A 19,793-nucleotide genomic window follows, 5' to 3' on the forward strand; every position below is an offset into this window, starting at 1 on the left:
ACATTTCTTTTTTCAATTTGAGCCACTATAGAGCCTTTACAATGTTAAAGATCTGCTCATTTTTGTTGGAGCTTCTCCATTTGAGAAACCATGTAACTGTATGGTTTTAACAATCTCATTGGTTTTTTATTTCAATAATAACATTTACAGTATGTGAATTGTATCAGATAAATATGAAACATATTTAGATTATTAATGTATTTTTATACAAATATGTCTTCACTAATAGTACTGTATAAGGCCAGAAACGATTAATTAAACAAAAAATGTCACTTTTGCATAGTTGCCATTGCATAGTTGAATTGTCTCTGTACAGGAAATGTGCTATATAAATAAACTTGCCTTGCCTTGCCATGCAGAATTATACCGTGAATGTTTCGTACTATTGAATACGCACATCACCAGGTTTTGTAAAAAAGGGTGGGAGCAGACAAGATTTCTCTTCAACCCACTCCTTTTCAAGCACACTGTGTTGTGGGTGGGGGGCTTGTCGGCCCTGTCCTGTGGGGGGGCGTTCAGGGGGGGAGGGGGGGCCATTATTGGTACGGGGCGGGGGGGCTGAAGGGTCGGGGTCTCCGCTGAGGCAATCGGTGGTTGCCTCGGCCGGTTGGCTGCCTCGGTCCCGTCAAGGCCTGACCAGAGCTCTTCTAGGGCCGGCGTTCGGGGGTGGGGGCCTGGGCTTGCTCCGGGGGGGGGGCGACGCTTTCTGGCTCCTCTCTCTCTCTGTGTGGGGTGGGGGGTGCCGGGCCTGGGGTGTCGGCGCCTCCGGGGGTGGGGCCCCTGGGCTGGGTGGGCCTGGCCCGTTTGCTGGGGGGGGGGGGGCTGGGGGACAGCTGTTTGACCACCGGGGGACAGTCTACCAGCTGTCCCCAACTTACCCCCTTCCTCATATAACCTCATATTAGGGTGAGGGGGTGGGGGGTCTAGCCTGCGATGCGCCTAGGGGGGGAGCTACTTGGCAGTGGCCCCCCTCCTATGGTTGCCGTATGGAGTGGGCCCCCCCTCTTTCGGTTTTATTTGCACCTTAGACATGTAGGGTCCTTGGTAGGGGGGGTGCTTGGACATCACTGCCAGCAAGCAGCAGATGTCCTCCTAGCACCCTACCCGCCAATTTTAACCGCACCTTTGACATTTAGGGCCCCTTGGTGGGGAGGGTGAGGGGACATCACTGTGAGTAATCAGGAGATGTCCCCTTAGTGCCCTACTCGCCAATTTTAACTGCACCCCCCTTAGTACACACACCCCTCCCCCTTCAATATATACATTCCAACATAAACACACACACATGCACACACACACCCTGTTAAACACACATACACGCACACACATTTTGCAAGGAAGGTGGGACCTGGGTCCATCTGTCCCCTACCCCTTCCCTGGTGGGGGGTGCGGGCCCCTTGGCGACGGCGGCCGTGTCCCCTGGGTGCCGGCTTCCTGGGCTCGGCGGTGCTCTCTCCGCACGGTGGGGGGGCTCACATTACACCTGAGCCGGGGGTGTTCGTGTCCCTGGGGGGTGGGTCCTGGTCCTTGCCCCTGAGCGCTGGGCCCCGCCAAACTTCCAACAGTGGCCGAGCCTGGTCGGGCCATATTTACAACACCCCTTGTGGGCCCCCTTTTTTCCCCCGGGGTTCCCCCCTCCTGGGCGGGGGCGCCTCGCTCCTCCCTGGACCAACCGTGGGCCGGGTGGGTGGCTGCCTGGAGTGCGGAGCGGGTCTCCCTTGGGGGGTCCTGGCTCGTACCTGGGGTTGGGGCGGGGGGATGCCCGGAACTCCTGGGTGGTGGTGGGGTGCTCGTCTGGGGCTGTGGGCGTCCTTCTCCGGTGGGGCCCTGCGTTGGGCTCTCCCGGCGCGGCGGGGGGGCTGCTTTCCTGGTTGGGCTGGGGCGGCGCTCTCTTTCCCTCCGCGCCTCCCTGCTCTCTGGCTCTGGGGGCCTCGCGGCGGTCCTGCTGGCCCTGGCCTGGATGGCGGTCTTGGTCGCCCGGGGGGCGGTTGTTCCCTGCCTGTTCCCGTGTGGCGTTGGGGGGATTCCGGCTGCCGCTGCTGCTGCGGCGGGGGTCTGGGTGTGGGGGTGGCTGGGCGCTCCTCCTCCTCCTTCTTTTCACATTCCACCATCCATTTTAGAAGAACATAAACACTCACCTGAACACAGGTGTTAGCTCACCTTTGCACTAATAGTTTTCATGATTGAATGAATGAAAGATTTCACACTAGTTGGTTTAAAGGCATAGGTATGCGTTGGTGAACACTATCTGTTTTGTGTACATGTTGACATGTGGACATTTTTGCAGCTAGCAGGTATGTTGATAACATTTGAGTGTGTGTGGACAGGCCCCGCCCTTTTTGTACTACATTTGAACCATACCGTAATGATAAACAACCAGTAAACCTGTCTGCTCTATCTTGCTTCACGGTCTTACCCCCCCCCCCCCCCATCTCACTATCACCCCCCCCCCCCCCCCCCCCCCCCTCTAACATCCCTCTCTCTTCTTCCGTTCTTTCCTTTTCCGTCCGGTCCAACACCAAAGATTTTCAAACATGGTTGAAATTAATAAAGTTTGGCCTCAATTACAAAAGGGGTTTATTCAGTCATACCTTTGGTTTGTCTGAAGATTAATAACCCCTCTTGTTAAAGTAAAATACGTCCAACACAAGAGGCCCTCAGCTCTCATTTGCCTGCCTAGCTGTTGGACAGGACAAGTTAAAAAAAAAAAAAAGAAAAAAAAAAAGCACACTGTGTTGTTTTATGTCTTTTTTAAACCAGTGTTGTGTTGATTTTTCATTTGTGTTTGAAATAAACTAACCTGAAACTGAAACTGAAACAAATATGTCCAAATGTTTAACGTGTGTATATTCAAAATTGAATCAAATTGAATTCAATTGAATCAAGTAGATTGAAAGAATCGGAAAAAAAATTTAATCGATTCTGGAAATTATTGGTGATACCCAGCCTTACTGTGGTCATCCCATAATAAATTCAAAGCATCCCTTGTACATTACAGACAGTAATGCTTTGGTTTTGTAGATGGATTTTGAAATATATTCTGAGCCTCATTAGAGATTAGATTCCAATTCAGTTTTTTGCTAGTTTCTAACTAAGGTTTCTGCTTGGCTAAGTAATCTATTTTGAGGTTTGAAAAACGGGAAGCAAGACATTACATTTAGTTTTCACGTATGGAAGTAGCTCAAGTGTGTTAAGTTTGGACTTCCAGTAGTTTAATGAACAGATGAATAAATCAATGGGAAAATATGACAATTGAACAGAAATGTTAATGACAAACCACAATTAATAATTTTTTTGCTACCACCCTGTAATTATTTTATAGAAAATGTCAAAGTGAGGTAGTTCCTCTGTTTGATATTTACTTGATAAACAACTACAGAGAAAAGGAAGTGTGATCAAACTGTCAAATTCTACATCTCAAATTAGACGAAGCACAAATGAAGTGCACTAACAGACCTTTTCACTCATATGAAAATGGTGTGCATCCTGAAATTAGTTGTTATTCAAAAATTAATATTTATTTAATGTAAATCATCTTCTGTGGACAAAATTGTTAAAAGTGTAATTTAAAAAGTACAGAACTTCATAAAAACATTTCTTAAAACAGTTGTCATTAGATAATACAGAGCTAGTCCTGGAGGTACAAAATAAATAACAATTGCTCAAAAGTCATGCATGGCAAACTGAACAATACTGCGTCAACATGCTTTCATATGCATAGCCTACCAATACATATGGCTATTGAGTGGAAAATGCTGCAAAGACTATATAAAAAGCCCAAAAAGCAGAGCATAAGCATTTTACTTTTCCTGGCTTTTAAGAAAGCAGTCAATGTACACATTTCATTTTACTGTCATTAAAAAATGGGCTCAGACTAATTCCTGGGCGAGCAATAGGTTATATACATTCTCTGCACTAAATTTTATGCTAAATGAGCACATGCATTAAACACGTGCAAACAAAGCTAATAGGTTAGAGTCTTATATAGATCATGCATTCCTTTGAAGATGGCACCCAGACTTAGTCTGACCTGACATATGTGAGTCACCCATAATTTTCAACAATCCTTTTTTTCAAGGGACTGTTGCTATGGCAGTGCCTGCATCAGTCCCTGCATCAATGGCTTGCAATGTGAATGCATTTTATTTCTCAACTCAGTGTCATACTCCAGTCACATTTGTCAACTCAAGCAAAATTAGTAATTTACCGCTTCTGCTGCGAGCTACAACAGACAGATACCAATAAGTATGCCCATTTAAAAGCAGACTGGTTTCATAATGTATCTTAAATGCTTCCTGAGAGTCAGTGACTGAGAGTCAGTATCAATGGTTACAAGTTTGCATTCCCTAATTTTTCAGTTAAAATTGATGCAGATCTGATATTTTTTACCAACTACTGTCCAGAATTTTAACTATCAAACCTTCATTAAAATAGACACTGTATAGCATAGCTGTCCAATCCTGGTCCTCGAGATTGGTCCTCGAGATCCCTGCACGTCTTGCTGGTCATCACCTGGATCAGACGTGTTTAATTTATTAGAATGAGGAGTAACCTGGCTCCAAATACAGTAAATTCTGACTCTTTACCACGACAGATCTGACACAACAAACACTGCATCAATCCCCATCTCAATCTTATGTTCTTTCCTTAGTCGTTGGCAAGAGACCAAGATACCTAAACTCCTCCATCTGGCGTAGGAGTCCACCGAGAGACAACACACTACCTTTGTCTAGTCAAGAACCATGGTCTTAGACTTGGCAGTCCTGACCCTCAATCTAGCCACTTCACACTTGTCTGTCCAACACACACTGGAGGTCTTGCTTCCATGAAGCCAACAGGACAACATCATCTGCAAAAAGTAGAGAGAAAATCCTGTGGGCCCTGGCTGCGCCTAGGAATTCTGTCCAAAAAGAATATTAACAAAGCCAGTGACAGAGGGCAGCCCTGTCAGAGTTCAACATGCATTGGGTTAGGGTCCCCACAGGGTAGGGCCGTAACAAGGACTCCATAATTCTGATATTTGCTTCATGTACCAGACTAGTACTAATATTAGTGATGTAAGAGGTCACTGATTTGTGATCCTTATAAACATAGTTAAGTATACCAAAAATAAAAAACTTAAATACACTCAATGTATTTGTTCTTAAATGGAGAATAATGTTCATATAATATAATAATATATTAATATAGTAAGGTTCATACAGGTGTGTTTATTTGTGTGTGTGTGAATTCCCAACATCTTCCCTTCTAGGTACCCAGATGACTTAAAAATGCAGGGCATTGAGGCTTATTGATTTGAAATGCACATACACACTCACACACATGCACACACACACACACACAACTATGCTGTTGCTGATAGCCAGAGAACCTCTCTTTAAAGCATTATAAGATGGAATGCAGAGACACAAGTCAGACACACTAACAGCAAGACTAAAAATGTTCCATCGTTCATCAGTTTAACAGATTTTTATCAGGAGCTGACATGCCCTTGGGAAAAGTCTCAAACTACAATTTACTCTACAGTGTTTTGAGCAATTATTTTCTTTAGTATAGGAAGAAAATTGAGTTCCTGTTTGTTTCCCATTTAGTCCCTCCAACATTGTTACTTCTTATGGACCTCGCTCTGCCAGAAAGTCATCATTAAAGAAATATCTATAAGGGAATCTTTAATATATAATATATTTTGAAAATGTTCCTTTACATTTACTCGATGTTTTAATACGTTTTATGGACATTTCGTGTCTTGCGCTTCTCCAGACTTCTTTTTTGTTTGTGAATACTACACCCAAAAAGAAAAAGAAAATTTAAAATATTAGCAAACATTTTTATTGACCTCTCACCATCCATTTGAGACACATGTTTTGGCGACAATAATGTACCGTACACCAGTGATCCCCAACCTTTTTCAGGCAACGACCGGATTCATGTCAGACAAGATTTTCATGGACCGTCCTGTATGAGGCTGAAGTGGACGTCCGATTTAATTTTTCTTTTTACCTAATAGTTTCTCTAAACTTTGAGGATTAAATAAAATAAAAATATCTGTTTAAAACTTTATCTGCACTCTAGATTCCATGTAGTACCCATTCAAATGTGATCTAGATTTTCCCCAAACCCATAACTGTTGAAATGGAAGCTAAAAAACTGGATGCCAACTTCAGCCTTGTCCAACTTTTTAGGTGCGACGGATAAATACAAAAAGAGTAACTGTCACAAAAACTGGTATTTTTTTAAATATGATAAAGGTGAATCCACAGTTTGAACAACTTTATTAGCAGCATCCTCATAACATTAGACAGTCAGTTGCTGAATATTATGCATTATTATTATGGTGTGTGGAATATGGGTTGAGGTAAATCCATATTTAGAGTAAAGACTCCTGGTTTATGTCTATTAAATGCAGCTTTCTTTTTTTTTTTTTAAGTTGAAGGCTCTTCCGTTTCCTCACTGGCTCTTTTTTGCAAAAAAAAAACCTTCCAAGTTTTTTGCCAGCTTGGGGGGGTTTAATTTAGCAGTCGGCACTTTAAAAATGTAGCGGATTGAATTTTTCACCTGTGACCGAGCAACTTGACAAACAACAAGAATCTAGTTTTACAAAATACAAGTGATTATGAATAAAACTAAAATAATGAATATTGTGTTTTTTTCTTTTTTCTCTCTGGTACCAACTGTCCCCGGGCCAGTACCAGTCTGCAGCTCAGGGGTAGGTGTGGAGCCTGGAATTGACCAAAACAAGCCCCAGCTAATGTAACCAGAGACCAGAGCTGCTCAGTTACAATGACCACAATTCCTGGAGATTAATGAAGAGGATCCTAAACCTCATGTTGCCTTCAGCAATCGTATCCACTGCCAGAGGTTGAGATGAAGGGGAAGAGGTGGGGACATGGAGCTGAGACCAGGCCTGTGATTTGTGGGGCAAAGCTCAGTTTCACCTCAATAATTTATGATGTGTAATGTGAGGGTCACACCATCTGTAATCAGAGGAGGAGAGGAAGGAAAAAGAGAGGCAAGTATGTGTGTGTGGGGGGGGAGGGGGGTGAATTAGCAATTTAAAGAAATATGAGAAGCACCAAGGAGAGAAAGAAGTCATAAACATTAGGAGAAAGAAAGAAAAAGGCACAAGATTTAAGATTGACACAATGTTTACTGGGTGTAAGTAGGGGGAGACGCATGAATTAGAATAAAAAAACAACAAAAAAGGCAAAAAAACATGCATATGAGCATCAGGGAGACTTAAGAACAGTGGAATTTTATTAGAATCATCCAAGCCACACTGCCCCAACTGTTAATGTCCTTGAGATGATTTTTTTTGTTGATAAAATGCCAGTTCATCCACCCCCTTTTCTACAGGAGCCTGAATGATGTGAGGGGGGGGGGGGGGTGAAGTAGCACTTTCTGCAGACACAGAGATTAACTAGAAATTAATAAAATAAAAATAAAAAAAAGATCTCAAAGGCTTCAAATTTAGCTTTTTGTATATTGGCAAGAGTCTGGCGATATGATATGTATCCTGATATTTTACCGAAACATATTTTCTTTCTTTCTTTTTTTTTTAAATATGACTTTGAAAAAACTTTATTGTCTTCCACTGTAATAAAATGGTCAAATTCAGTTTATTTAATGATCATAATGTTAAGCACTGCAACTGTATCTCATATATAAGTTGCGTTTACCAAAGCAAATTCATAGTGCTTTTATTTTGGTAATTAAAAATATAGAAAGGGAACAGTCAACATTGTCTGATTTGCAAAAAATATATATTTTTCAGTGTAAGAAGAAACAAATAATGAATGAGCCTTAACCAATAAGTTTCTTTTTGGGAAATAAAATGCTGTTTATTTTTTGAATTGCTTAATGTAGCTTCTCTAGTGCTGTTAAACAGTTCAGGAGCCTGAATGGTACTTCAAAAATAAAGGAGGGGGGGGGGGGGGGCACTGATTTTTTCCAGAAACAATAAAGTGTGATGATGAGGCAGCATGACAGAACGAAGGAAAGTTGCTTTAATGTGACAAAAAAGGGGCTTCGTTTACATATCTGCCTGTGCTGCACTTCTTTGCAGCCAGCCACGCTTCTCACACGTGGAAGTGACTGGTAACGCTCCTCGCCACGATCTGACGATGTCAGCCTTTTTTCAGAGCATTGTACACATCCCTTTGATCTAATAGGTCGCTAAACTAGAATCTGTTGCTGGGAGGTTCAGCAGAACTTTGGCCCGCTTTGCCGATAACATTTTAGAAGATGCTAAGCGCGTTAGCCGCTGCCGTGCTTCACTCGTATTTACCTGAGCCACTAAAAAGCACAGCAATCCACATTTTTATATCTTACTGGCAGTAACATGGCTCAGAGTTTCTGTTTGGTATCCATTCCAACTTAAAACGAAGTAGTTCATGTCTCATAACAACAGAAAAAGCTGCGTCTGGCTGCAGTCTTCCTGTTGTTTTGTGCGGAGTAGAACTGCTCAAAAAGGCTCCGTGTTCTCTGCTGCCATCTAGCGGTCGGAGGGTGAAGTGGACAACAAGAGTCAGAAGGACACTCAGGAATATTTAAATAAATATCGTCCTGGCAACATTTTGAATCGATACAAGTATCGCCAAATGAACTTTTGCGATATATTGCCAAATCGATTTTTTCTTACAACCCTATTCAAATTACACATTAAATGAAGTTTAACCCTTGTGCTATCCTATGGGGTCAAGATGACCATTGACGTGTTCTCCCTACCATGACAAAGGTGGATAAAGGTGTAAAGATTTCATGTAATCCATGGACACCAGTGAAGATCACAAATCATTGAACGAAAAAGTTCAGCGCACTGTCTATTGGGTCTAGATGACCCAACTCCCAATGTTGAAGTAGCTAGGATAACACAAGGGTTAAATACGAGTCGACCCTGTGGATATAAAACGTTTTATTCTGAAAAGCTCCATAGATTATCAATTTAACTGCAGTGAAATGGCAAAAAAGGACAAAAAAAATAAATTTACAGTTGAATGTCTTACGTATAATTTGTTTTAAACTGTAACTCATCACAAAATGCATCTAAAAGAAAAAAAACGTAACTATATGTGAAATAATAAACAGGAATGATAAAAAATACTTAACCGATTGATGGCTGAATTTATTTCCAGGTCTTAAATTAAGCTAATTTTGGACTTGAAGTGGGTTGATAAACATTTGCATGATGGTGTCATGGGGTTAATTTAAATGGGACCTGGAAGTCACTTTTTTAACAAGTTTTGTGGTGAGTTTTGGTTTATATCAAGCAGAGGCATATTATATTATTCCAAAATGTAGTATATCTATTTAAAATATCAACATGAATTAAAAAAAAAATTTGGAAAACATACATTTAAATGTCTTTAAATGTATATTCTCACTGTGTGCACCTTTTAGAATTTTTCCACAATAAGACAAAAATGCACAAGAACAGGGGCCTTTTATTAAATGACTGTGAGGATTTCATTTAGACAATAATTTCTAAGTAGCTAAGACATAAAAGAAATCCTTACAGCTCTGACTTCTATAGCCCACCTATTGGACAAAAGTCATGAAAAATTGCCATACTGAGTAATTTAAACAACAGGGGGAACAGCAAGGAAAATGTAGAAGTGGTCTAAATCTGGCTCCAGGCTTTTTCTTTCAAAGCTCTATTCTGACATATGAAAGACTTGATTCTATATACCGTAATTGTGGCACAAACCAAAATTATTAATCTCTCTTCCATTATCGTTTTTTTAAATGGTTGGCACTTCCATGAATTGAAAGAGACGTTGTGAAGGAATTTGTTTTATTATTATCATTGCTTAAATGTATTTGGTTAAATGTATGTTTAAATGTTAACTCAGATTGACCTTTTTACCTCTTCTGAAAACAGTTGTGTGTTTGTTCATCTGCTTCTCATCTCCCACCCAGGATGAGGGGTTTACGACACACTGTCCTGAGCTGATAAGGGATACTGTTTGAAGTTAGAATCCAACCAAATGGGTCATTATACGACACCCCCTAATGAACTTTTCCTCTTTGTCTTGAAAATGTTACCTCCTTCTTGTGTTCTTAATAAAAGGTGCACAGGGAGAGGCAGACCTTTGAGAAGAGAAACGTGGTGGACCTTTTCCAACACATTTGCTCCTCTCCCTCGTGCATGAGAAACTTGATTCTTGTTGTGGTTTGTTGTTTATAATTGTGTTTTTCTTTAATGTCTAGATGCATTTATCTGACAGACGTCATCCATGCGTCACTACCACAACCAAGTTGAACTTTCACTACACATTTCATTGAATGTTTTGTATGTAGAGCCCGAAAACGGTCTTGAACACTTGCGTAACTTTACACCGGGCTTGGTGGAGTTTTTAGAAGGATAAAGAATTTAATGGATTAAGTGGTTTAGTGTGTAAAGTAAAGTTTAGTTGACGTGCTTGTATGTTCTATGGTTATCTGAACAATGATTCATATGTTGCACTAATATACCAGACCAGGGATGCTCAAGATGTTGGAAACGCTGATAATTGGAACCTCCCTCTCTGTGAACAGCTGCATAGACAGCTAAATGCAGCATCACAGGCGGGGACCGCTCCACCACAGCTAAGTGGTGATGCAGTTTCCCATCCAGAGCCGCCGACCCAGAGGGAGAGGTCCCCATTTATGCGATCTACCCAAGTGTCCTTCACTCAAAAAACTTTCACATTGAAAAAATGATGGAAAAGGATTTCCACCTGATTAGATAGCTTTACTTGAACAAAAATTAATCATATTGGTCCTTCTTAATGCACCTAGGTTGGGTCAACTTAATGTATTTAGGTTGAGCAAACTTAATGTATTTAGGTTCAACCTAATAAATTGAAGTTGATAATTGACATTTAAATACTACAGTTGGACCCAACTTTAACTTAATATTGTTGCTCACTTTAAAAAGAAAAAAGTTGATCCAATTTAAATGAATCCCTCAGTTGGTTACACGTAATTGAATGAAGTTTATTCAACTTAAATTTGTATGTCTACCCAACTCAATATAATATGTTGATCTAACTTAACTTTTTTGTTATTTTTTATTTAATTTTGTTTAAACAACTAAAAGTGACACACTTTTCTAAAGTTCAACCAATGGGCCTTGTAATTTCCATATCAAAGACATGAATTACCCAGCAATGTCTCACATTAAAAAAGCAGGAGCTCACGCGCCATAAACTCTGTCTTTAGTCTGGAGACATTAGCAATATACTGCACAAGGGGGTGGTGATCATCCTCTACCAACTAACTAACTAACTCATGGTGCAGAAAAAAAATAAACATAACAGTTTAAATTGCTAGTTAAAACAGAGCAAAACAGCTAGACAACAAAACCCATGGACAAAAACTCACACTTAAACCCCAATCTGCCCAGATAGGCAAAGAAAATGGTATCCCACAATTCCTTGCGATTACTAATGTAATCCAATAGGCTCCGTGCACGTAACTAAGGAGTTCTACTTCCGCCGGCTTGAGTGTGAGGCCGACCATTTCCGGTTTGCGACTTCTATAGCAGTGACACGGCAGATTTTGATTGCGAAAGATGGCATATTTCACCCGTTGTCTACAAGGTCTCCCGAAAATCGACGTGAACGACATCTACAGGATTGTCGACCAGTGCGTGGTTACATGGGCAAAATATCGTGTAGAAAATACTGGAAGGGAAATGTGTCCCGTTGTAAACAAACCTTTGCTGTCACATATATTTATGCAGCAGCTCGGTACGAGGCGATCTTCCAAATGTGCTTTTATTAATGTTATGAATATTTTGAAGCGCCTGTTTGCTCATCATTTTATTTTTAATCCTTGTGGTCAGTGCTTTTTTTGTGGAAGAAGTACAGAGCTGGAAGAAGAACCCAGTGTTAGGATAGGCTAACAACACGGGCTAACAACATTAGCCTTTTGATGGACACAAAATCCAGGACAAACCATGTGGGAAATGCTGCAATCTGCATCCTGGCTGCACGTAAATGTCTGGGAACAACATCAGCCTTTATTTTGTCGGGGCACAACTAGAAACACAATTCCATGTGATTTTTTGAACAGTTTCTAAGGACTGAGCGGCATTTCTGCTCTGAATAGCTCACACACACTGTGTGCTCTGCTCTGTCCTCGCGAGTCCGGCAGCCGCTAACTCAGAGCGGCGGGTGTGCTCGCAGTCCGAATTCTCACACATAACAAAACAACAAAACGCACACGTAACAAAGCACCCTCCCCTCAAACACATTAATAAATCCAGCAGCTCTGCTCAGAGAGGTTCACTCGGTACCGGTCCACTGGTACCGGAGCCCGAACGCAGAGCTCGTATGCCGGGTACAGGGTCCGGGTCCGGGTCCGTCCTGGGGGAGGATCCCTCCTTCATGTGGGCACCCCTGAGGTTTTTTCGTTTTTTCCGCAATCCATTTTTTTGGGGAGTTTTTCCTTACCGCGAAGAGGGGTCTAAGGGCAGGGATGCCAGTATAGCTTAGTCAGTTTGTTAGTTCATTTTAGTATTTTACTATTGAACTCTTTGTATTCACGATCCTTTTGAGTTCATGTTTCACTTCCAAGCCCATCGAGACGACTGTTGTTGTGATTTTGGGCTATACAAATAAAACTGAATTGAATTGAAAATTGAATACAGACGTCAGTGGGCACGCACGCCTGTCTTTTACCCGAAATCCGCTCCTATTTACTCAAAACTAGCAACTCAACAAAACTCCCCACAACAATAACACGACCAACAGGAAGTCGTCGGCCTTAGACTCGAAACACGGAAGTTAACCGGAAGTTCTATCGTGCACGTAGGCTATTTAATGGTATCATGTTGGATCAACATGATTGAAATTAGTAACTGTTAAATTGATTATTTGTATGTACAATCGACATGATTCATTCACGTATGATTTACCGGTACAGACATAAAATTTTCTGGTTGAAATGACAAGTTACATTTCCTAAAGTTATTTGGCTGGTAATTTCCTTTTTTTGAATGTTGAAGATCGACCGGTCGATCGCGATCGACGTAATGAGCACCCCTGTACTAGACCTTTATTCAAGGTCAGGGATTCATCCTATGTTTCATGACACTAAAGAAGCATCAATGTGTTATGGTAGTGAAGCGTGCACATATTCAGTCTTATTGTTATCGATTCCATTATTATGATTTGCCCTTGAGGATGAAATGTCCGTTCAGGTATTTTATTGAATACATTTCTTCCAAAAGTGCGACTTATACTTCAGAGAGACGATTATTTCTTCTTTATTGTGCTTTTTTCGCTTGCTGCGGAATAAATGGTATATCCATGGAGTAAGACAAGTTGAACCACCTGAATACTTCCGCTTTGTTTCACGTGAAACATGCAGCAGACAGGAAATGTTCTCGTCTTTCAGCAAAAGCGGCTGACTAAACAGTTTCAAATAACGGAAGGAGACAAACAAAAAAAAGGGGGAACAGCTTAAAAAAAAAAACAACAACACAACTTTCAGAGCCTACCAAAACAGGAAGTGTGAACCATGCTCCAGGAAACGGTCTGTACTCCCCCCACCCCCCACCCCAGACAGGACATCCTGTCAAACGTCAGTGCTAGCAGCTCAATACCATTCGGATCAGCAGTTACGACTGTTAAAAGACATTTCATCAAGTCAACATTCAAACTTAGCATGTGCACAACTGCTGTGCTACAATTGAGCTTACGCTGTAAAGCTGAGCATGGCACCAGCAAACCAAGCTGTTGCAAACATGTGAGTCAGACACAATTATTTACATTTTCTACAAACACTGACAAACATGCTGGAAAGACAAAACCATAATTACATTCCAATAAGCATGCACTTTCCTGAGCCAATACAAAATGACAATGTACTTCAACTTCATTGACATCAACTAAATCACAAGGCTTCAAGTCTAAACCCAACCAAAATGTTGCTAACTGACTGAATTTGCTTAGATTAGGAAGTATCAATTTTAGTCAGACTAAAGTGTTAATGCTGCAAACATCTAACGACAGAAACGGTGCCTATTAGTGAAACCTCGACAAAGAAAAGAGGCCGGACAGCACCTAGAGCCACACCCGGAGGCCTATTGCATGTTGTGTTGCACGAAAATTAAAAACAGCATCCAATAAAGGAAGACTCACCGCTACAGTTTGACCAGCTGTCAGCTTCTCTATACGGCCAAAAGTTGGATCTCAAAATGGAAAAAAAAAGCAGAAAAAACAACTGCCTCCGTGCAAGTCACTTAGACCCACCTTTTGGCATCGTAAGCCAAAGGACTTCACAGCCTTTTGTGAAGGGCTGCATCAAAGACAAAGAGTGTGCAGAGAGCAACAGGAGGAGGAAGTAGGCGTTTGTCGACAAAAGAGGAAACGACTTGATTAAAAAGGCGGCAATATTTCAAAACCAAAACTAAAAGACAAGTTGAGAAGTTCACACTAAAAGAATGATAGAATGCATTGAAAATATAAAAGTCAAAGCCATAGTTGCCTAAGTGTACATATAGAGTCCCTAAAACATGGTGTAAAAGTTAATTTGTCCACTGAATGCAGGATTTTTAAGACTAGACAAGTGCATGCAGATAAAGTGTATCAAACAACAAAGTAAGGCTGATTTCTTCAATAGAAACTGCACATGATCCCAGTTTCACAAGTACCTCAAGTTTCCTCTTTTATCACAATATACTAAAAACAGGGACTGACAGAGGAGCAGTTAAAACCTTTGTGCATCGGGACTAATCTTTCTAATGCATGACTGAAGCAATGTTTACACCGCCATTAACGCAAGCGACCACTTTCAATGATGAGTCTATGTCAACGGGTGTCAATGCGCATAATCGGGCTTCCGCCTCATGTTTATGTGTCAGTGCGCGAGTTTCGAATGCTACATTGACACTGGAGGCGAGTTTCAATGTTTCTTCAATGTACAGACGCGATCTGAGTTCCTGCGAAGCCATTTGGGTGTCGGGCGCAGCAATCAGCAACTCCGCTTTGGGCACGTGACGATTTCAGTGACTCGATCAAAAGGCAGAAAAATCAATCCAACGTGAGGATTTTTGTCCTGAACTTCCATCCATTTAGTCAGCATTAATCTACTCCCTTTTAGTAAATCTGTCCATTTTTCTCAGCAGGTTGTAATTTGACTATAGTTAGATGACATTAAAAGGTATCTTCATACCATTTAGGAATTACTTTTGTGAAAAATGTCATTGGTGGAAACAAAAAGAATTTTATTCTCATCAGCTGGTTTAGACTATAGCTCTCCTCATGGGGGGGGGGGGGGGGGGGGCTTTTTCAGCAGCATTGTGCTGCTGAGCTAAAGCAAACAGAAACAAGTGATTTGTGATAGAACAAAAGTTCAATGGTCCTTCAGAGGCATTGCCTCAAAAATGTTGAACTTGGAGTAACAAAGTTGTCATAGTCGTCAACACTGATAGAGAAAAAGTTATCCTTCTTCACTGCTTTCAAATCAACTGAAATAATGCCACACAGATGCCTGAATATGGATGTAAAGGGCCCTAATTTTCATGCCAACCTTACGCCGTCAACGCTTGCTCCTACTTTCTCCTCTGTAGCTCTGGGCGAAAGCACGTCACATGTGGAGACCCACTACACTCATCTTTTTAGCTCTTTTAAAGCGTTTCCAGTGGTCTTTTAATTGTAGTTATGCTGTTTTCATGTCATGTTCTAGGACATAGTTTCTGCAGAACAGCAGTAGCTCAAATCCATCTCTGAGTTCTAAGGAGGGCTGTTGGCTAGCAGTAAGCCCACCCCACTCCCTGTGATCCATAACTGAAAGCTCTTTTTTTTAAATGCTCTTCCACTAGCCGCTTACACCCCCAACCTAACATTACTGGTGCAACAAAAATGGGGAGCACTATCTGAGCTATTCAGCCGTACAGTTTTGAGCCAGAGTCCAGGTCAGACGAGGAAAACAAAGACGAACACGGATCCATTTGTCTGCAAATGGATCCGTGTTCACGGAGCAGAGCAAAGGGCCTGCCCAGTGTATTTTTAACATCCAAAATAGTAAAGTTTTAGATTCCCGGAATGTTGCATTTTTAGAAGTGGATGACTCATTCGGGCAATATTCGGGCTCATGTTTTTGGAGTAAAGATGAGCTTGTTACAAACCCACATGTGGCGTTCTCTTCCTTTATGTAAAAATATCTACCACAGACCAACAAATGGTTAAAAAAAATCCTGGTTTGATGATTAGGTGTAATCAAGTTGGGAAGAAGTTTGGAGAAAGTTATCTTTTTTCATTTCCTGACAACCTTCACTACAAGCAGAGTGTGAGTAATTATATATTCCTTACAAATAACAAGGGGAAATGGGCAATTAACAACAAAAAGTTGGAATCGAGCTATTTTGGAAGCCAGCGGTTGTGTTTTTAATTCCAAAATGCAGAAAGGGTCAGCTGAAGGCATCTATGAATGAGTGTGAGCTCACATTTCAGAACTGCTAATGTTGCATGCAAGCAGTCATAATGTAAGCCACTGTCAGATCACAGCTAAATGATAATGGGCCCTTGAAATGGAAAGTTGTGTCAATAATTGGTGGGGCTTACTTTATGCCCATAAATAGCTTAAGTCAATTATTTTGTTGTTAGTAAAAAAAAAAGCCCCTCTCACCCTCCGCGGGTGGTTTCTCCTCCAAGCTCGGGTCCTCTACCAGGGGCCTGGGAGCTTGAGGGTCCTGCAGTATCTTAGCTGTTCCTAGCACTGTGCTTTTCTGGACTGAGAGGTCTGAGGTCTTTCCAGGTATCTGTTGTAGCCACTCCTCCAGCTTGGGGGTTACTGCCCCGAGTGCTCCAATTACCACAGGCACCACTGTCACCTTCACTTTCCAGGCTTTCTCCAGTTCTTCTCTGAGTCCCTGGTATTTCTCCAGTTTCTCATGTTCCTTCTTCCTGAAACTTCTTACCAACTTGATTACACCTAATCATCAAACCAGGATTTTTTTTAACCATTTGTTGGTCTGTGGTAGATATTTTTACACAAAGGAAGAGAACGCCACGTGTGGGTTTGTAACAAGCTCATCTGGACTCCAAAAACATGAGCCCAAATATTGCCCGAATGAGTCATCCACTTCTAAAAATGCAACATTCCGGGAATCTAAAACTTTACTGGAAGAGATAAATGAATAGATAATTGTATTTCTCTACTCTAGGAATCACTACATGAGATTAACAAATGAAAGAAGACTGGGTTACCAAACCTTCATATGGAGTCAACAGCCACAGTACAAATAGAAAAGCCAGTGGTAAAGAGCAACGGTCCAGCTATAGCAGAGCTTAAATGGACTAAACAATTCTCTGTATCTCGCAGCATTAAAGTGATCAAACAGATTTTCTTGGAAACCACCGCCCACAGACAGTGCACTCTTGTATTTATGGTATGATGTTTATGGTCACACAGGCTAATGTGCTACAGATTAGTCTAACAGTACTATTATAAGTTAATGGTCAAACAAGCTAAACTCGTTTTCATAGCAGATAGGGGACAGGTTCATAGAGAACCAACGTGAATGTGCATTTCCGCATTCCAAACCACAAACAGTAACACATGCAGTATGATTTAAAAAAGAAAAAATACAACTAGTTTAGTCACGTTTGATTTGAAATCCAGTCCTAGCCAACTATTAACTTGCAAAATCTGTTGCAATGGTTAGACTGTTGCCCATAAATTTAGAGAATCTGGAAATTTGGTCTGAATTTATTTGTAGGCAACACATCCCAACATCATCCAAAAATCCCAAGAGTAAACTAAAATTGTTCATGACAGCTCATTACTGCTCTCTGATCGGTCTCTGTGCAGGTTATTTTAGGATATTTAAGTGCTTATGAAACATTTTCCCAGGCATTAAACGACCTGTGTATTTTGATACCCTACACTTCCTGCTTGTGCATGCATTTAAGTGTGTTGCATAAGGTGAAATATCATCCTTTTTTTTCCTCTCACTCTTCCATGTTTAAGTGAAAAACAATAGAGTTCAGCTCAAAGCGTGGCCTTTTTTTTCCACTTTGGATTTAAAAATATAATACCATACTCGGCCGTGACATAACTCAATATCAACCAGCAACAAGGTCGGCAGTGAAAGCTTTATAATCGAAAATTAGGTGTTTACCTTGGAAGTATTTTTACTGTCAGATGCGGAAAGAGCGAGGGAGTGTGAAATAGTAGGAGAGCCCACAGGCCTAATGAGTCATTGACAGCATGACCTTCTGCTCTCAGGCCGTTCGGTAGAAGAAGCCCATCCAGATCAAACACCCACTCTCTGCAGAGCGGTTCTGTTACACTCATTAATAAAAAGACCAGCATTAAAATACCGTGTTTTTCAGCATTCACCTCAAAGGTTTATAAGAATGCAGAATTTCTTTTTTATTCATTTGAATTTTAATTATGAAACACTGTTTCCTACTGAAAAGATCTCATAAGGTAATTGAGGTTAATTAGTTATTTACCTTAATTACCTCAAAAGTGATTTTGGCTTAAGAATACGAAAAAAAAGACAAAACAAAACAAAATAACTAAAGAGAAACAGAATCTAGCTACTTTTTATTAAAAATATTCAACCAAATGTTTGATACTGAGAGGATTTTCTCAAGAGTGATCCAGAGTGTGGGACAGCATGGTGGAGTAGAGACCTCTGTGAGGGTTTGTCTGTTCTACCCAGCACGCATGGCTAACTCCCCACATGCCAACAACACTCTTCATTGGTAAAACGATGACTAAACTGACTGATGACTTAGGCGCAAATGTGAGAGCGAGGTGATGTTTATCTGTGGGGCCCTGTGACAGACTGGCAAACTGTCCAGAGTACATTTCACCAATGCCCAAATGGGATAGGCTCCAGCAACCTTGTGACCCAAAACGAGATTAAGCGGGTTTGGCAGATGGATGGATGGATAATCCAGAGTGCTTTTAGTATTAACAAACATTAGCACAATAAAAATGTGGATTCAACTGATAAAAGTAATCTGACTCATCAGATGTAAAGAAGTTCTAAATGTACTTTAGTACATTGTATGTATAATGTACTTTAGCCCACTAATTGTGGCCTTGTGAAAGAAATCAGATTCAAATATTTAATGTTTGTTTTTACAATAGCATTTGAAATTATTACAAATGCTGAATGCTTATATAGCGTTACCGTGCCTTAAGGCCCAAAGCGCTGCACAGTCATGGTCCCATTCACCCACACACACACACACACTGACGGCAGCTCTGCTGCCGAAGAGTGGCATCAACCTTAACCCCCAGGAGCAAGGTGTAGTTCAGTCTTTTGCCTAAGGACACTTCAACACACGGGTGGGAAGGTGGGAACCGAACTTGTGATCTTCTGAACAGAGGTCAACCGCTCTACCTCTGCACCACGGCTGCATACAGAAATGTGAAAAACAACAAAAATATCTGAATTTTTACAAAATTAAATTATGTTTTGTCTGCTAAAAAGTTTGATTGAGCTCATACCATAAAAAGAATAGTAAAAAACTAAGGGGATTTAGGGGTGATGGGTCGTCGTGAAATTGAAACTAAGTCTAGTTCCACACCACAGTTGGACCAATAAATCTCTGATACTGTAACAAAATCTCTAATTTCCCTCTTCAATATGCTTATGATTTATATAGTGCTGTTACAATTATTCACGTCATTAGACATTCATAAACACGGATGTGAGCAATAGTTGGATTTACAGCAGATACTTTCACATTTCTGTGTGTGTGTCTCATTACATTGCATTGGAGACACGGATGATGTTTAGAGATCAGATTTATTTATTTTAAAAAGCACAAAAGCATCGGTAATCA

The 19,793-nt window shown here is 41.0% G+C and overlaps 1 protein-coding gene across 5 annotated transcripts in view; it reads right to left on the reverse strand.

Annotated features, from left to right (window-relative positions):
• LOC101169868 (engulfment and cell motility protein 1) overlaps positions 1 to 19,793 on the reverse strand; it is a 92,129-nt gene that overhangs the window by 50,501 nt on the left and 21,835 nt on the right. For 2 of the 5 annotated variants that reach the window (XM_020707076.2, XM_020707073.2), the window contains exon 1: positions 14,127 to 14,287. The exons of 2 other annotated variants lie outside the window; for them this stretch is intronic. The gene's annotated coding sequence lies outside the window, so the exon portion shown is untranslated. Of the gene's footprint in view, positions 1 to 14,126; positions 14,289 to 19,793 lie in introns of those variants that run through there. One more of the 5 variants, XM_020707075.2, reaches the window with a different exon arrangement.

This window comes from Oryzias latipes, chromosome 11, assembly GCF_002234675.1.
Source record: "Oryzias latipes chromosome 11, ASM223467v1".
In the NCBI taxonomy this organism is placed as follows: Eukaryota; Metazoa; Chordata; class Actinopteri; order Beloniformes; family Adrianichthyidae; genus Oryzias; species Oryzias latipes.